Here is a 19,145-nt window from a genome sequence, read left to right as displayed (position 1 = left end):
AAGGAAAGGTGGGAGTCCCACCTTGAGTAGGACTCCCCCCTTGAGTAGGTTTCCCACTTTTGGGAGGTTTTGTTGTTGGGGTCTTATTCGAAGACTTGGACTACAACTCTTGGGGCTTCCACCTATATAATGAGGGACAAGGGGAGGGTGGCCGGCCACTCTAGCCTTCAACCTTGGCTGCCCCCCTTTGTGGCCGGCGCCCAAGGCACCCCTCTCCCCAAACCCTAGCACCCCTCCTCCACTACTTCTCCCGCATATGCTTAGCGAAGCTCCGCCGGAGATCTCCATCGACACCGACACCACGCCGTCGTGCTGCCGGATTCAAGAGGAGCTACTACTTCCGCTGCCCGCTGGAACGGGGAGGTGGACGTCGTCTTCATCAACAACCGAACGTGTGACCGAGTACGGAGGTGCTGCCCGTTCGTGGCGCCGGAAGCGATCGTGATCAAGATCTTCTACGCGCTTTGCAAGCGGCAAGTGAACGTCTACCGCAGCAACAAGAGCCTCATCTTGTAGGCTTTGGAATCTCTTTCAAGGGTGAGACTCGATATCCCCTCGTTGCTACCGTCTTCTAGATTGCATCTTGGCTTGGATTGCGTGTTCGCGGTAGGAAAATTTTTGTTTTCTATGCAACGTTATCCTACAAGTGGTATCGCAGCCGTGTCTATGCATAGATGGTTGCACGAGTAGAACACAATGTTTTTGTGGGCGTTGATGCTCTTGTTATCTTTAGTTGAGTACTTTGCATCTTTATGGCATAGTGGGATGAAGCGGCTCGGACTAACTTTACATGACCGCGTTCATGAGACTTGTTCCTCGTTCGACATGCAACTTGTATTGCATAAGAGGCTTTGCGGGTGTCTCGTCTCTCCTACTATAGTAAAGATTCAATTTACTCTATCATAAGCTTCACTTGTCCATTCATCTAGAGAACTCAATTGTAGCCATCTTTTCTTACCGGCAAGTTTAGGATCTTTATTTAGTTCTCTTACAGCCCAATAAGCTTTGTGCTCTAGTTCTAAAGGTAAATGACAAGCTTTCCCATAAACCATTTTATATGGTGACATACCCATAGGATTTTTATAAGCAGTTCTATAAGCCCATAGTGCTTCCTTCAATTTAATAGCCCAGTTCTTTCTAGATTTATTAACAGTCTTTTGCAAGATAGATTTAATCTCTCTATTTGATAATTCTACTTGCCCACTAGTTTATGGATGATAAGCGGAAGCAATTCTATGATTAATACCATATTTAGCAAGAGTTTTTCTAAAACCACCATGAATAAAATGAGAACCTCCATTAGTCATAAGATATCTAGGAACTCCAAATCTAGGAAAAATAATATCTAAAAGCATTCTTAAAGAGGTCTCACCATCAGCACTTTTTGTGGGTATGGCTTCCACCCATTTATTAACATAATCAACAGCGACAAGTATATGAGTGTTACCTTCTGAAGAAGGGAAAGGACCCATGAAGTCAAATCCCCAACAATCGAATGGTTCAATAACAATAGTATAATTCATAGGCATTTCATTGCGTCTGGAGATATTACCAACCCTTTGACATTCATCACAAGATAAAATAAACTTTCTTGCATCTTTGAAGAGAGTTGGCCAATAGAAACCTGATTGTAGAACCTTTTGCGCAGTTCTATCTCCGGCGTGATGTCCTCCATAAACACTACCATGACACTTACTCAATATATCTTGTTGTTCATATTCGGGAACACATCTTCGCAGAATACCATCTACTCCTTCTTTATATAAGTGTGGGTCATCCGAAAAATAATGCCTCAAGTCATAAAAGAATTTCCTCCTTTGCTGAACTGGAAAGGTTGGAGGCAAGTACTTGGAAACAATAAAGTTAGCATAATCAGCGTACCAAGGACTATCTCGCGAGCTCACCTTTATTACAGCCAATTGTTCATTTGGAAAACTATCATTAACAAGAACAGGATCATAAGCAATATTTTCCAATCTAGACAAATTATCAGCAACAGGATTATCAACACCTTTCCTATCTATAATATGTAAATCAAATTCTTGCAAAAGAAGCACCCATCTAATAAGCCTTGGCTTAGCATCTTTCTTTTCCATAAGGTATCTAATTGTAGCATGATCAGTATGAATCGTAACTTTTGAATCAACAATATAGGATCTAAACTTGTCACAAGCAAAGACTACAGCTAATAATTGTTTTTCAGTTGTAGCATAATTTCCTTGAGCAGCATCAAGAGTTTTGCTAGCATAATGAATAACATTCAATTTTTTATCTACTCGTTGTCCAAGAACAGCGCCTACAGCAAAATCACTAGCATCACACATAATTTCAAAAGGTAAATTCCAATCGGGAGGTTCAACTACAGGAGCAGCTTGTTAAGGCTTTCTTTAGAGTTTCAAAAGCTTCCTTACAATCATCATCAAAAACAAAAGGTACATCTTTTTGAAGAAGATTAGTAAGAGGCTTTGAAATCTTAGAAAAGTCTTTAATAAATCTCCTATAAAACCCAAGCATGACCAAGAACACTACGAATACCTTTAACATCCCTAGGATAGGACATCTTCTCAATTGCTTCAACTTTAGCTCTATCAACTTCAATACCTCTCTCGGAAATTTTATGTCCCAATACAATTCCTTCATTAACCATAAAGTGGCATTTCTCCCAATTAAGAACAAGGTTATTTTCTTCACATCTCTGCAAAACTTTACCAAGGTTTCGCAAGCAATTATCAAAAGAATTCCCATAGACAGAAAAATCATCCATGAATACCTCTACAATATTCTCACAAAAGCCATGAAAAATAGCAGACATGCATCTTTGAAAAGTAGCAGGAGCATTACATAAACCAAAAGGCATACGTCTATAAGCATAAGTTCCATAGGGACAAGTGAAAGTGGTTTTCTCTTGATCTTTAGTTTTAACGAAGCAATTTGTGAAAACCCGTAATAACCATCAAGAAAGCAAAAATGAGTATTTTTAGACAACCTTTCTAACATTTGATCAATAAAGGGTAAAGGGTAATGATATTTCTTAGTAACTTTATTAACTTTTCGATAATCAATGCACATTCTATACCCTACAACTACTCTTTGAGGGATGAGCTCATCATTATCATTAGGCACAATAGTCATTCCTCCTTTCTTAGGAACACAATGCACGGGACTAACCCATCTACTATCAGCAATAGGATATATAATACCAGCTTCAAGAAGTTTTAATACCTCATTCCTTACCACATCCTTCATCTTAGGAATTAGACGATGTCGATGTTCAACAATAGGCTTTGCATCATCTTCCATGTTGATAGCATGTTGGCAAATAGAGGGAGAAATCCCCTTCAAGTCATCAAGAGTGTAGCCAATAGCTCCTCGGTGTTTCTTCAATATTTCCAATAACCTTTCTTCCTCAAAATCTGAAAGCTTAGAACTAATAATAACAGGATATATTTTCTTATCATCAATATGAGCATACTTAAGATTATTAGGCAACGGTTTTAAATCAAAAACAGGATCTTCCTTTGGTGGTGGTGTTGTACCTAAATCTTCAACCGGCAAGTCATGTTTAAGAATAGGTTGACGAAGGAAAATTTCATCAAGCTCATTTCTTTCTTCCCTAAAGACTTCACTCTCACTATCCTCCAAATGTTGCCGCAAAGGATTATTAGGAGCAAGAACAATAGACGCACACTTGTTCAACTCTAAAATCATTATTAGGCAAATCAGCTTTATAAGGAGTTTTGGAAAATTTAGAGAAATTAAACTCATAAGATTCACCAGCAAATTTAGTCACAATTTTTTCCTTTTTGCAATCTGTAACAGCTCCACAAGTATTTAGAAAATGTCTACCAAAAATAATGGGACAAGACTTACTAGCAGCAGAACCAAGTACCAAAAAGTCAGCAGGATATTTAACCTTACCACATAGAACTTCCACATCTCGAACAATACCAATAGGAGAGATAGTTTCTCTATTAGCCAGCCGAATAACCACATCAATATCTTCAAGTTCACAAGAACCAATTTCATGCATGATCCCCGTATAAAGCTCATAAGGAATGGCACTAATACTTGCACCAATGTCGCATAAACCATAATAACAATGATCACCAATTCTAACAGAGAGCATAGGAACACTAGCTTTCCTAGACTTATTAGGATGCGAAACAATATTAGAAGCATCTTCACGTAAAATAATATGACCATATTCTACATTTTCAGATCACAAGATCTTTAACTATTGCAATAGCAGAGTTCAACTTTTATTTGTTCTTCAGGTTCCGTAGGTTTCTTTGCACTTTTGTTAACCGCACTAGTTATAACAGAGTACTCCTTCATTTTAGCGAGGGAAAGGAGTTTTTTCAATATAAGCTTCAGGAAGAATATGATCAACAGTTTCAATTATAGCACATTTATTTATAGATGAATCAGTTTTATCTTTATAAGGTTCATGATACTTATCAAAATTCTTCCTAGGCAATTCAAAGTGAGAGGCAAAAGCTTTATAAAAATTTGCAACGACTTGAGAATCAAGACCATGTTGGAGATATGCCCAAGAGGCAATAATAAAATGGTTATTATAATATATCTTTGTGTTTATGATAATGTTTACATACCATGTTATAATTGTATTAACCGAAACATTGATACATGTGTGTTATGTGAACAACAAGGAGTTCCTAGTAAGCCTCTTGTATAACTAGCTTGTTGATTAATAGATGATCATGGTTTCGTGATCATGAACATTAGATGTAATTAATAACAAGGTTATGTCATTATATGAATGATGTAATGGACACACCCAATTAAGCGTAGCATAAAATCACGTCATTAAGTTATTTGCTATAAGCTTTCGATACATAGTTACCTAGTCCTTTCGACCATGAGATCATGTAAATCACTTATACCGGAAAGGTACTTTGATTACATCAAACGCCACCTTGCGTAAATGGGTGGTTATAAAGGTGGGATTAAGTATCCGGAAAGTATGAGTTGAGGCATATGGATCAACAGTGGGATTTGTCCATCCCGATGACGGATAGATATACTCTGGGCCCTCTCGGTGGAATGTCGTCTAATAGCTTGCAAGCATATGAATGGTTCATAAGAGACCACATACCACGGTACGAGTAAAGAGTACTTGTCATGAGACGAGGTTGAACAAGGTATAGAGATACCGATGATCAAACCTCGGATAAGTAAAATATCGCGTGACAAAGGGAATCAGTATCGTATGTAAATGGTTCAATCGATCACTAAAGTCATCGTTGAATATGTGGGAGCCATTATGGATCTCCAGATCCCGCTATTGGTTATTGGTCGGAGAGAGGTCTCAACCATGTCTACATAGTTCGCGAACCGTAGGGTGACACACTTAAGGTTTGATGTCGTTTAAGTAGATATGGAATATGGAATGGAGTTCGAAGTTTTGTTCGGAGTCTCGAATGGGATCCAGGACATCACGAAGAGGTCCGGAATGGTCCGGATAATAAGATTCATATATAGGAAGTCATATTCCAAGTTTGGAAATGATCCGGTGCATTTATGGCAGGTTCTAGGAAGTTCTAGAAAAGTCCGGAAGAAATCACCATGGAAAGTGGAGTCCCGGAGGGACTCCACCTTGCATGACCAGCCAAACCCTAAAGGGTGGAGTCCCAGGTGGACTCCACCATAGGTGGCCGGCCACCCCACCAAAAGGAAAGGTGGGAGTCCCACCTTGGGTAGGACTCCCTCCTTGAGTAGGTTTCCCACCTATGGGAGGTTTTGTTGTTGGGGTCTTATTCGAAGACTTGACCGCAACTCTTGGGGATTTCCACCTATATAATGAGGAGAAGAGGGAGGGGGCAGCCACTCTTGGCCGCACCACCTAGGGCTGCCCATGGCCGGGGCCCTACCCCTCTCTCTCCCCAAACCCTAGCGCCCTCCTCCACATACTACTCCCGCAGCGCATAGGCGAAGCCCCGCCGGAGTTCTCCACCACCACCGCCACCACGCCGTCGTGCTGCCGGGATTCCGAGGAGGATCTACTACTTCCGCTGCCCGCCGGAACGGGGAGAAGGACGTCGTCTTCATCAACACCGAACGTGTGACCGAGTACGGAGGTCCCGCCCGATTGTGGCACCGTCAAGATCTTCTACGCGCTTTTGAAAGCGGCAAGTGATCGTCTACCGCAGCAACGAGAGCCTCCTCTTGTAGGCTTTGGAAATCTTCAAGGGTTAGTCTCGTTCATCCCCTCGTTGCTCCCGTCTTCTAGATTGCATCTTGGCTTGGATTGTGTTCTCGCGGTAGGAAATTTTTTGTTTTCTATGCTACGAATCCCATCAGTGGTATCAGAGCCAGGTCTATGCATAGATTGGTTGCACGAGTAGAACACAATTGTTTTGTGGGCGTTGATGCTTTGTTGTCTTTAGTTCGAGTACTTTGCATCTTTGTGGCATGGTGGGATGAAGCGGCTCGGGCTAACTTTACATGACCGTGTTCATGAGACTTGCTCCACGTTCGACATGCAACTTGTATTGCATAAGTGGCTTTGCGGGTCTCTGTCTCTCCCACCATAGTGAAGATTCAATTTACTCATTTTATTGACAACATGTGTATCACCGTTGTGGTTCATGTTCGTAGGTAGATTGGATCTTACTCGAAAACCCTAAACCACGTAAAATATGCAAACCAAATTAGAGACGTCTAACTTGTTTTTGCAGGGGTTTGGTGATGTGATATGGCCATGATGTGATGATGAATATGTATGAGATGATCATTATTGTATTGTGGCAACCGGCAAGAGCCTTATGGTTGTCTTTAAATTTCATGTTGAGTAGTATTTCAAAGTAGTTGTAATAGTTGCTACATGAGGTGAACAACCATGAAGACGGCGCCATGGACCTTGACGCTACGCCGACGATGATGGAGATCGTGCCCGTTGATGATGGAGATCATGTCCGTGCTTTGGAGATGAAGATCGAAGGCGCAAAGACTAAAGGGCCATATCATATCACATATGAATTGCATGTGATGTTAATCCTTTATGCATCTTATTTTGCTTAGAACGCAACGGTAGCATTATAAGATGATCCCTCACATTAATATCAAGATAATAAAGTGTTCTCCCCTCGTATGCACCGTTGCACAATTCGTCGTTTCGAAGCATCTCGTGATGATCGGATGTGATAGACTCAACGTTCACATACAACGGGTGTAAGCCATGTTGCACACGCGGAATACTTGGGTTCGCTTGACGAGCCTAGCATGTACAGACATGGCCTCGGGACAACGGAAACCGAAATGTTGAACACGAGTCATATGGATGATATGATCAACATGTTGATGTTCACTATTGAAGCTACATCATCTCACGTGATGATCGGTTTTGGTGTAGTGGATTTGGATCATGTACCACTTAACAACTATGAGGGATGTTGTATTAAGTGGGAGTTCATTAGTAATTAGATTAAAACATGAACTAATTATCATAAACATAGTCTCGAGTAGTATTTTGAATTAATTTTGTAGTATTGGCATCCGTTTTCTACCATGCGCTAGTCTTGTAATTGAGATAGAAATACCGTTAAGTCTCGACAAGAAACTTTACGGACTGGTACCGTATTGTTAAAGAATCAAGAAATGATTAAGTCCTATTGCGAACTTTTAGTAAACCTCACATTGTTGATTTAAAGAGTTGTGGTTTCAATTAGTACCTAAAGTTATCTTGTCTCCATGAAACTTGAAGTTCAAATCTGTTTGAAAAAGTAAGGAGCTGAAAATTTAGTTTTCAGAAATAAGCAAGGTATGAGATATATGTGATATCTAAGACCTTATTGCAAGATGATAGAATATAATCTAGTGAGACTGCATAAACTCATAAGTTTTATGGGAATGTATGAAGGTTGAAGACGCCAGACGTCCCAATCCTCCAACTATTGGGGCACTAACGAAATTCGCATATCCATGAAGTGATCATCCTTAGTATGCACCGTTGCTAAGACTCGAAGTTTCGAAGCATCACGTGATGATCGGGTGTTATAGATTCTACGTGTGCATACAATGGGTGCAAGCCAGATTTGCACATACGAATATCGAGGTTAAACTTTACGAGCCTAGCATGTACAGACATGGTCTCGAAAAGTCGTCATGATATGATGGATAAAATTATGAGTGAAATTGTTCATCATATTAAAAGGTTACTAATAGTGAAATCCGGAACACTTGTCGTATGATGATCAACTTCAAAGTTAGAACCTCAAGGTTATTGGTATTTGACCAACAAACCTAGAAGTTATTGATGTTGAAGTGTTTTTCTGAATAATGAGGAAAGCTAAAAGAGAAACTACAAAAGATTATTGGCAGAAAGAAAGAAAAGACTAGAAAGTCTAGCTCAGGTGTATATAAATGATATACATGTTACAGATATATTCCTTGTTTGGTCACATAATGAAATTCTTGGGTATTTGTACCAGGTTGGTTGATATGAGATGTCATACAATACAACGCAATACAAGAATACGATGGCCTAAGTGACTAATAAGGAATATGGTAATAATGCACGTCTGGAACATAATAAAGTGTTATCATGTTTGTCGTTGGCATTCTACCTAGCCCTTAGAATTTATAATAAAGAACTTAATAATTGTTATTTTGCTCTGGTCAAATGAAAACAATGAGTTGTTCAAATTATGACATTACTCCATGTACGATGGATAAGTTATTATAAATCTTAATGGTGAAACACACACGCATAATACTGACGCTAAAATGCCATAAAGGCAAATGATTTGAATTCCACTTATTTGTGGAACCGCCATTTAGGTCATGTTAGAAAGGAACGCATGAAGGAACTCCATGCAAATGGATTTTTGGAGTCATTTGATTTTTTGAATCGTTTGGCGCTTGCAAATATTTTCTAAAGGAAAATGACTAAAATACCGTTCATAGGCCAAGAGTTGAACGGGCAACTAACTTAGTGAAAACATACATGATGATATATGTGGTTCACTGGGCATAGTTGTGCGCGGGAGATTCTTCTATTTCATGAAAACTTCCAACAATGAATTGAGTATATATATGTGGATATATTCGATAAGGAAGAAGTTTGAAACATTTGAATGGATTCAAATAAAATTCAGCATGAAGTGGAAATCATCGTAATAGAAAAGTCAAATATCTATGATTGATCATGGTGGAAATATTTGAATTACGAGTTTTAGCAAACATCTAAGAGAGTTATGAAATTGTTCTACAACTCACGTTTCTTGGAGTATCATAGTGATGATGGAGTATCCGAGAGATGTATCCAAACCTTGTTGGGTCAATGATGAGATAAAATATTGATGCCATTATATTTTTGTGAATTATGCTTTAGAGACTACCGCTTTTACACTAAATAGAGCATCATCATGATCCGTTGAAATGACACCATACAAGTTATGGCATGGGTATAAACCCTAATAGTCCTTTCTTTAAATTTTGGTCTAAGAATTTACAACCAAAATCGGATAAATGTCTTTGTTGGTTATCCCAAAGAATTGATTGGGAATTCTTTTCACTATGAAGTAAAAGACAAAAGTGTTCGTTAATGTTACTTGCTTATTTCCAAGAAATTGTTTTCTAGCGAAGTATTTGAGTGGGAGGACAATAGAACTTGATAAGGTTTATAAACCTGAGCATAATGATCAGAGTAGCGCAGCATCGGAAATTGGTTCCGGAAGCGGCCACGACGATCATGGCTCCCATAACTAAAAAGTGTTTTAACCATGGAGATCGAAGTACATATTGAACCTTGTAGGTATGGTTTACTTTGTGATCAAATAAATGATTTGTGGACAAAGGATTGATTTTGAACAATGATAAACTAACTACAAACAAAGAAGTTATGATGGGCCCTGACTTCGTTAAAATGGCTATACGCCATGAAATCCAAGATAGATAAATACTTTTTGAAAGTAAATGGATCTATAAAATTGATGGACTTGGATGAAATATCCTTGAAGAAGTTCGACTTGTCGAAAAATTGTTTACGACAAAGTTCAAAGAGTTGACTACGATAAGATTAGATCTTCCGTAGCAATGCTTATAGTCTATGTGGATTATTCTAGTAATCACTACATATTTCTTTTATGAGATATGCTAGTAGGATGGCAAAATACATTACTTATCAAAAGTGTGTATTAAAGGTGTATACAAGATACAACCAAGAGTTTTTGCTGGTCCGTGAAATACTAGATAGGTATACAAACTTCAATTGGATGAAGTGAGTATCGCGGAGTTGGAATCTTCACCGGATGAAATAGTCAAAGAGTTTTTTGATTTCATCAGAAACGATGAAGATGCTTGCATTTGCAAGAAATTAAGTGGGAGTGCTGAGACATATTTATAATACTTATGTAGATGACATATAGTTGGTTATAAATGATGTAATTATATACTTGATTAAAAGTTTTCATTGAGAAATTAACTTCAATGAAAGGATATGGACTGAAACAAATTTAGTGTCAAGATCTATGAACATAGATTGAAACACATAAATAAGTTTAAGTCAAAGTACATAGAATGGATATTGAAGTAGTTCAATATAGAAATATTAAGAAAATGTTCTTGTCATGTGAAGGTTTAAACAAGACTTGAGTGTATCTGACACTCAATGAGTAAAAACACATGAGTGATTATAGATCACGAATAATACGTATACAATCAGATGTCCTGTGCTCTAAAAGTGTTATGAGCATGTACCAGAATGATTCATGTGATGATCATTGAAAAACAGTAAGAATATTCTTGAGTACTTAAGAAGAACCAAGGATATATATATATAGTTTTGTATGGAGAAATGACAAACAAATCGCTGTAAGGTGTTGCACCAATATTTGTTTTGTCACATATAAAAATAAAATTTCAATCTCAAATTAGACTAAGTGTTGTTTAAAAGGTAGCACAATGAGCTAGAAGTTGTCTATGCTAGATTTAGAAGAGTTCTAAATATTGTGACGGATTCTACAAACGAAGGCAGAGTATGTCATTGTTTTGACAATGATTGAGGATGTTAAGTCATTTGAGAACTTGGTGTAGTTCCGATAGTGTCAGAACTTTGAAGCTATATTGTGTATGACAATATTAGTGACATATTTCAGACCGCGGAATTAAGGTTCCACCAGAAGACCAAACATATTTAATGCCGACTCATTTAGAAAATGAGTGATGCGTTGAGACGCAAATGAATTGCAAAATACATACGTTTCCGAGCATGTCGGATCCGTTGACTAAAACTTCTCCCGTGAGCAAAACATGATAAAGCACCGGAAGGCCAAGGTGTTATATCTTTACATATGTAAACTAGATTATTGACTCTAGTGCAAGTGGGAGACTCGTTGGAGATATGCCCAAGAGGCAATAATAAAATGGTTATTATAATATATCTTTGTGTTTATGATAATGTTTACATACCATGCTATAATTGTATTAACCGAAACATTGATACATGTGTGTTATGTGAACAACAAGGAGTCCCTAGTAAGCCTCTTGTATAACTAGCTTGTTGATTAATAGATGATCATGGTTTCGTGATCATGAACATTGGATGTTATTAATAACAAGGTTATGTCATTATATGAATGATGTAATGGACACACCCAATTAAGCGTAGCATAAAATCACGTCATTAAGTTATTTGCTATAAGCTTTCGATACATAGTTACCTAGTCCTTTCGACCATGAGATCATGTAAATCACTTATACCGGAAAGGTACTTTGATTACATCAAACGCCATCTGCGTAAATGGGTGGTTATAAAGGTGGGATTAAGTATCCGGAAAGTATGAGTTGAGGCATATGGATCAACGAGTGGGATTTGTCCATCCCGATGACGGATAGATATACTCTGGGCCCTCTCGGTGGAATGTCGTCTAATAGCTTGCAAGCATATGAATGGTTCATAAGAGACCACATACCACGGTACGAGTAAAGAGTACTTGTCATGAGACGAGGTTGAACAAGGTATAGAGATACCGATGATCAAACCTCGCACAAGTAAAATATCGCGTGACAAAGGGAATCGGTATCGTATGTAAATGGTTCGATCGATCACTAAAGTCATCGTTGAATATGTGGGAGCCATTATGGATCTCCGGATCCCGCTATTGGTTATTGGTCGGAGAGAGGTCTCAACCATGTCTACATAGTTCGCGAACCGTAGGGTGACACACTTAAGGTTTGATGTCGTTTAAGTAGATATGGAATATGGAATGGAGTTCGAAGTTTTGTTCGGAGTCTCGGATGGGATCCGGGACATCACGAGGAGGTCCGGAATGGTCCGGAGAATAAGATTCATATATAGGAAGTCATATTCCAAGTTTGGAAATGATCCGGTGCATTTATGGCGAGGTTCTAGAAAGTTCTAGAAAAGTCCGGAAGAAATCACCATGGAAAGTGGAGTCCCGGAGGGACTCCACCTTGCATGACCAGCCAAACCCTAAAGGGTGGAGTCCCGGGTGGACTCCACCATAGGTGGCCGGCCACCCCACCTAAAGGAAAGGTGGGAGTCCCACCTTGGGTAGGACTCCCTCCTTGAGTAGGTTTCCCACCTATGGGAGGTTTTGTTGTTGGGGTCTTATTCGAAGACTTGGACTACAACTCTTGGGGATTTCCACCTATATAATGAGGAGAAGAGGGAGGGGGCAGCCACTCTTGGCCGCACCACCTAGGGCTGCCCATGGCCGGCGCCCTACCCCCTCTCTCCCCAAACCCTAGCGCCCCTCCTCCACATACTACTCCCGCAACGCATAGGCGAAGCCCTGTCGGAGTTCTCCACCACCACCGCCACCACGCCGTCGTGCTGCCGGGATTCCGAGGAGGATCTACTACTTCCGCTGCCCGCTGGAATGGGGAGAAGGACGTCGTCTTCATCAACACCGAACATGTGACCGAGTACGGAGGTGCTGCCCGATTGTGGCACCGTCAAGATCTTCTACGCGCTTTTGAAAGCGGCAAGTGATCGTCTACCGCAGCAACGAGAGCCTCCTCTTGTAGGCTTTGGAAATCTTCAAGGGTTAGTCTCGTTCATCCCCTCGTTACTCCCGTCTTCTAGATTGCAGCTTGGCTTGGATTGCGTTCTCGCGGTAGGAATTTTTTTGTTTTCTATGCTACGAATCCCATCAGACCATAAGTAGCACTCATATTACGAAATTTATCAGTATCCATAAAAACTTCAATGCATTTATAATCATAGTGTATACCTGACTCTCTATCTTTGTCGTTCTCCCATCCTTCAGTATTCTCCTGGATCCGATCAAGAAGGTCCCTTTTAAACTCTTGTTTGTTGCGTGTAAATGATCCAGAACAAGAAGTATCCAAGCAAAGTCTTATCTTGAAAAGACAAGTCTTGCATAGAAATTATCAATAATAATATTACCAGGAAGCTCATGAATGGGGCATTTGAGCATTAAAGACTTCAATCTCCCCCATGCTTGGGCAATACTCTCTCCATCATGAGGCCAGAAATTATATATGCGGTTCCGATCTTTGTGAAGTTCACTTGGAGGATAGAATTTAGAATAAAATAAAGGCACAATGTCCTCCCAATCAAGAGAATCCCTATTCTTCAGCAATTTATACCAATGCGCTGCTTTACCAGACAGCGATATAGAGAATAGTTTCTTCCTAACTTCATCCATAGCAATACCTGCACATTTGAATAACCCGCATAATTCATGTAAAAACAGTAAATGATCACCAGGATGGACAGTTCCATCCCCTTCATAGCGGTTATCCACAACACGTTCAATAATTTTCATAGGTATTTTGTATGGAACCTCTTTCTCACCTGGCGCCTCATCCACTACCTTTGCAGTAGTAGTAGATTTTCCAGAGAGGAATTCAAGAGAAGACTTCTCCATAATGAATTATAGCAACGAGCGAGTAAATAAAAACAACACGTACGAGTAAAGGTTTCCCTTACCAATTCCACTTACCAATAGCGCTTCACTCCCGGCAACGAGCGCCGGAAAATAGTCTTGATGACCCACAAGTATAAGGGGTGTATCGTAGTATTTTCGATAAATAAGAGTGTCGAACCCAACGAGGAGCGAGAAGGTGTTGACAAGCGGTTTCGATGAAGGATTCACCGTAAATGCTCACAGACAAGTATTCAGGGGGTTTTGATATAGCAGATGAATAAAGTACAAGTAAATAAAATGCGAGAGTAATAATTGCAGCGAGTGGCCCAATCCTTTTTAGCACAAAGGACAAGCCGGTTTGTTTACTTATAATGACCAAATGTTCTTGAGGACACACGGGAATTTAGTCTAGTGCTTTCGCTTCATATAGCTGATTAATCTTCATTGTTTTGATAAGTGTTGTGCGGGTGAACCTATGCTAATGCACCGCCCTTCCTAGGACTAATACATACTTGTGATTATACCCCTTGCAAGCATCCGCAAATACAAGAAAGTAATTAAGATAAATCTAACCACAGCCTTAAACTCTGAGATCCTGCTATCCCTCCCGCATCGATATACCAACGGGGTTCAGGTTTCTGTCACTCCGGCAACCCCGCAATTAGCAAACGAATACAATATGTATTCCCCTAGGCCCATAAAGGTGAAGTATCATGTAGTCGACGTTCACATGACACCACTAGAAGAATAACACCACAACTTAAATATCATAACATTGAATATTACCCAACATAATTCACTACTAACATTTAGACTTCACCCATGTCCTCAAGAACTAAACGAACTACTCACGAGACATCATATGGAACATGATCAGAGGTGATATGATGATGAATAACAATCTGAACATAAACCTTGGTTCAATGGTTTCACTCAATAGCATCAATAACAAGTAGTAATCAATACCGGGAGAGTTTCCCCTACCAAACAATCAAGATTCAACCCTAGATGTTACAGTGGTGACGAGGTGCAGCGGTGGAGATGGCGGTGATGATGATGGAGATGATGGTGATGATGATCCCAATGATGTCCAACTCGACGACGGTGACGATGGCGATGATTTCCCCCTCCGGGAGGGAATTTCCCCGGCAGATTTCAGCCTGTCGGAGAGCTCTTTTCTCTCTGGTGTTTTCCGTCCCGCAGAGGCGGCTGTGACTCTTCGCGGTTATCCTCTGGAGCTTAGGTTTTCGGGACGAAGAAGTACGCGAAGGAGAGGAGGCCAGAGGGGGCTGTGGGCCCCCTCCCCACAAGGCGGCGCGGCCAGGCCTGGGCCCGCGCCGGCCTATGGGGGGGCCCATGGCGGCCCTCCTCGGCTCCTCCTTTTGGCTCTCTCCGTCTTCTAGAAAAATAAGATTTTCTGTGTAATTTCCGTCAATTGTTGATCTTCCGAAATATTGCATTCTGACGGTGCTTTTTCCAGCAGAATCCTGACTCCGGTGCGCGATTCTCCAATAATCATAAAACATGCAAAATAGATGAAATAACATATGTATCATCCCTAAATATGAAATATATCAATGAATAACAGTAGATTATGATATAAAATAGTGATGCAAAATGGACGTATCACGCGCATACAATGCCAACTGGGCATGGAGCACGATCATACGACAATTCCTTCACCACTCCCCATATTTGTGACTATGTGAAGATCTCCCCTGGGTCATAGAAATCCTCCATGTGTTATTGCATTCCTAGCACATCCAAGTCAATTGTATGATCCCGATTCTAAATCCTCCCGATGAGGTCATTGTAGGCGGTATCATAGAATAGCTCTTCCTTCCTTCTCTAGCCCGTGACTAGCTCTCCTTGGTGCTTAATTTCCGGTATATAGTTCTTTCTGAGCTGCTCACTGCAACAACGTGAAAAAGTATCCATGGAGGGTAAACCTAAAATAGTACGTTTCAGAGTTCTCCACAGCTAGCTTTCATCAGTTGTTAGCATTATGCGCTCATGCGCTGCATCAAATCGGTGGAGCAAGACATTATCCATAACAATCTGGGGCTTAACGTTAACCCACGTTTTTCTCTCCCCAAGCATGAAGGTATGATACCATGTTTCTAAAACAAGAGTCGACGTGCAGAATGGGGTCTACAATACGGTCGTCGCAACACCACCCCCCTTAACATCCTCCTGAAACCCCTCGAGCTTCAACCAAAAAACTTCAAATTGGAAGCTTTTGGAAGGCATGTTGCTCACGTTCATCGAGATGTGCAGGGGTGAGTGATCAAAGATAGAGGAGAATAATACTTGAAGCAATGTATCAGGGTAGTGCAGCTCCTAGTCCAGTGAAGCAAGTACTTTGTCGAGCTTGGACATCATCGGTATCGGAAGCTCGTTGCTCCAGGCCAACCTATGTCCGTTCATGTACACCTCTCTCAGTTTGTTTGAGTCAACGAAATCTTTAAATATATATGATCATGTTTCTCATGTGCAGATTCCCAATGTTCTTCTCGGATGCGCACAATATCATGTTGAAGTCACCGAGCACCAACCATACGCCCGGGCAAAGTGCACATCGCTCGGTCAGCTCGCGGAGAAGCTAAATTTTGTATGTACTCTGAAGTGGTATGTGGGTGCCGGTGGCCCGTAGACCCTCTGTGATCCACACCATACAAACGAGATTGAAGCTTAGGCATTCTCTTGGCCGTGAGATGAGCAAAGCAGCAGCATGTGCATGCGGCACTCCGCTTCAGAATATACGATAGTTGTTTTTTCACCGGAAGGAAAAAAACATAAAACCAAATGCCTCTATATGCACGCTATGAATTATGATTACAATGTTTACTATTACCCTCATTCTATAATTGTTGTCGCAGCCGACAACTTTGTGCATCACTCTATCAAAACTATGAAACTCACTATTTGCTAGTTAAAGTGTTTGAGTCACCCGATACAAGCTGGTTTACTTCTCATTTCTTGCGACAATGCAGTCTTCAACTCAAATATGGAAGGTCACCGGTTGGTATAGAGGATGATGAGTTTGATTCATCACAATAGTCAGGAGCCCTGACCGAAGTGATTCATGTATGAAGGTGTGTTGTACTCCATCCATTCACTATTATAAGATGTTTAAGGGTCTTTTGAAAATACATGTATCTTGAAACTAGTGCACATTGAAATGTCCCAAATATCGTATACAAACAGAGGGAATATTAGATATGCATCGACATGCAATCTGTCATATGCTTTTTTCGGGTTACTCCTTGTTGTTAACTCCATAACATGTATTGTTTATGGACTAACTTTCTTCTAACTCTACATCCCCTACGGACTCATTTCTTTACCAGCTATGTGAAGGGCACGTGTCTCGTGTTTAAGGTTTTGACAACTTCATCCAAGGGGAGCGGTACTTGAGTATGTCATGGACACAAAATGATGGGCTAGATAAAGTTGACCATTGTAATATCCCAGGTAATGGGGTTACAAAAATAGAGGAAATAGATGTGTGCATTGCATTCATGCATAGAAAATCTGGGGAATTTTCGCGCTATAAAGTAAAACAGATCACGATGAATCGAAGTTTCACTTGACCTTGGTGGAATTGAAGTAGCTCATCAAGTCAAGCGCTATAAACCTCAATGTGACTTTGTTAAAACCTTATTTTGGGTAGAGATGATTTGATCTAAGGGGTTAGATCAAATGAAACTAATAATCAACACAACAACACTTCAATCATTGATCAACTGCTTGATCTCATAACAGATCATAATATGGTAATCATTGCCATAACATAGGAACATTAGGATATTTTTCAAGACAATTCCTAGAGAGAGAACCTAATTATGTTAAACCTAGATATTGATGATCACATCAACCTCTATGGAGCCTAACCCTAGGTTAGTATCAAAGATCTTCCCAAATGAGAGAGACCAATCATACTAATTCTAGCCTTACCTAATTAAGAATCAAGGATAAACTTTGAACTAAAAGTACTAGGTAAACCAGTTCATCCTGGAGTGGTGAGACAACCTAACATCATCACATGGAATAAGATTATATCCATGGATTGATAAGGAAAGGAGGAGATTAATACAACCAAGATAACCAAGTGGAGTCTTAGACTAAATACCTATTGAGATATTGTGAATACACCATAAACCTTAGAATAATTATTCCTATGAGAGAACTCAAGCTATAGTGCTACCCTCAAGTTAATTGAGGCAACACTTGGATTTGAGGGAAAGAACTATCCATATACCCGGATGATTATATCATCATTCCCTGGAAAGAACCCTAAGAATTATCTCGTGCAATCTCCTGGGATATAAACTATAGAGGCCACCATAATAGCTCATCCTAGAAAATAAAATAGAAGTGCTATACCTTAGTTCATCAAGACAATGCTTGATCATGGAAGTGAGAAACCCATTTAATGAGAGATCCCTTAGGAAGCCAAATCTTGATCATTATAAATTGAGTGATAATCATAAACCCTAAGAACTGGAGGTAGAGGTATTAAGAGCAAGTTGATCATGTCTAATCCATGATCATACACTTGAGGGATGTGAGAAGAAGTTGAATCCTAATAGGATAAGTAGATATCCTTCACCACATGAAATCATAGGGAGGTAACTAGTAATCAACCATAGAATTATATTCTAACCTTCACTTGTGAATCACTTGGTGATCATAAGTTCAATTCTATCACATTACATTCCACCTATTCTTCATTTAAAGGACCTAAGAAAACCTTAGAGTCAAACTCTATAATTTATATGGTGAGAAACCATCCATCCATATGACCAAAGTTAACTATAAAAAGAATTATAACAAATGTAGTACTTTAATGATTAACTGAGGATAACCCTAGCCACTAAAATAGGATCAAAGCTTATGCCATATCTTAATCCTAGTTGTGGATCACTTGGGTGATCACTACTAAAACCCTAAACCCAATTTAAGTTTCAATACAAGTATAATTTAGATTACAAATAGAACCCTGCCATGCCTCATGCCTATTTAATACTTCAAATAGTGAAGTATTTCCAAGACCATAAACCTTTTCACATAGAATCCACTCCACATAAAATATTGTCCTAACTTGTGTATCATGGATCACAAGTAATAAACCAAGCCATATATACCTAAGGCCTAAATGTCATTTGGTGATTGTAAAGTTTATCCAAACATCTTCTTAAACCTAAGAGTCATGATTCACATAAAAATCATGAACCAATCCCATTCTTAATACCAATTATATGAAAC

This window comes from Lolium rigidum, chromosome 3, assembly GCF_022539505.1.
Source record: "Lolium rigidum isolate FL_2022 chromosome 3, APGP_CSIRO_Lrig_0.1, whole genome shotgun sequence".
Taxonomy (NCBI): Eukaryota; Viridiplantae; Streptophyta; class Magnoliopsida; order Poales; family Poaceae; genus Lolium; species Lolium rigidum.
Note: the sequence above shows the minus strand (reverse complement) of the source record.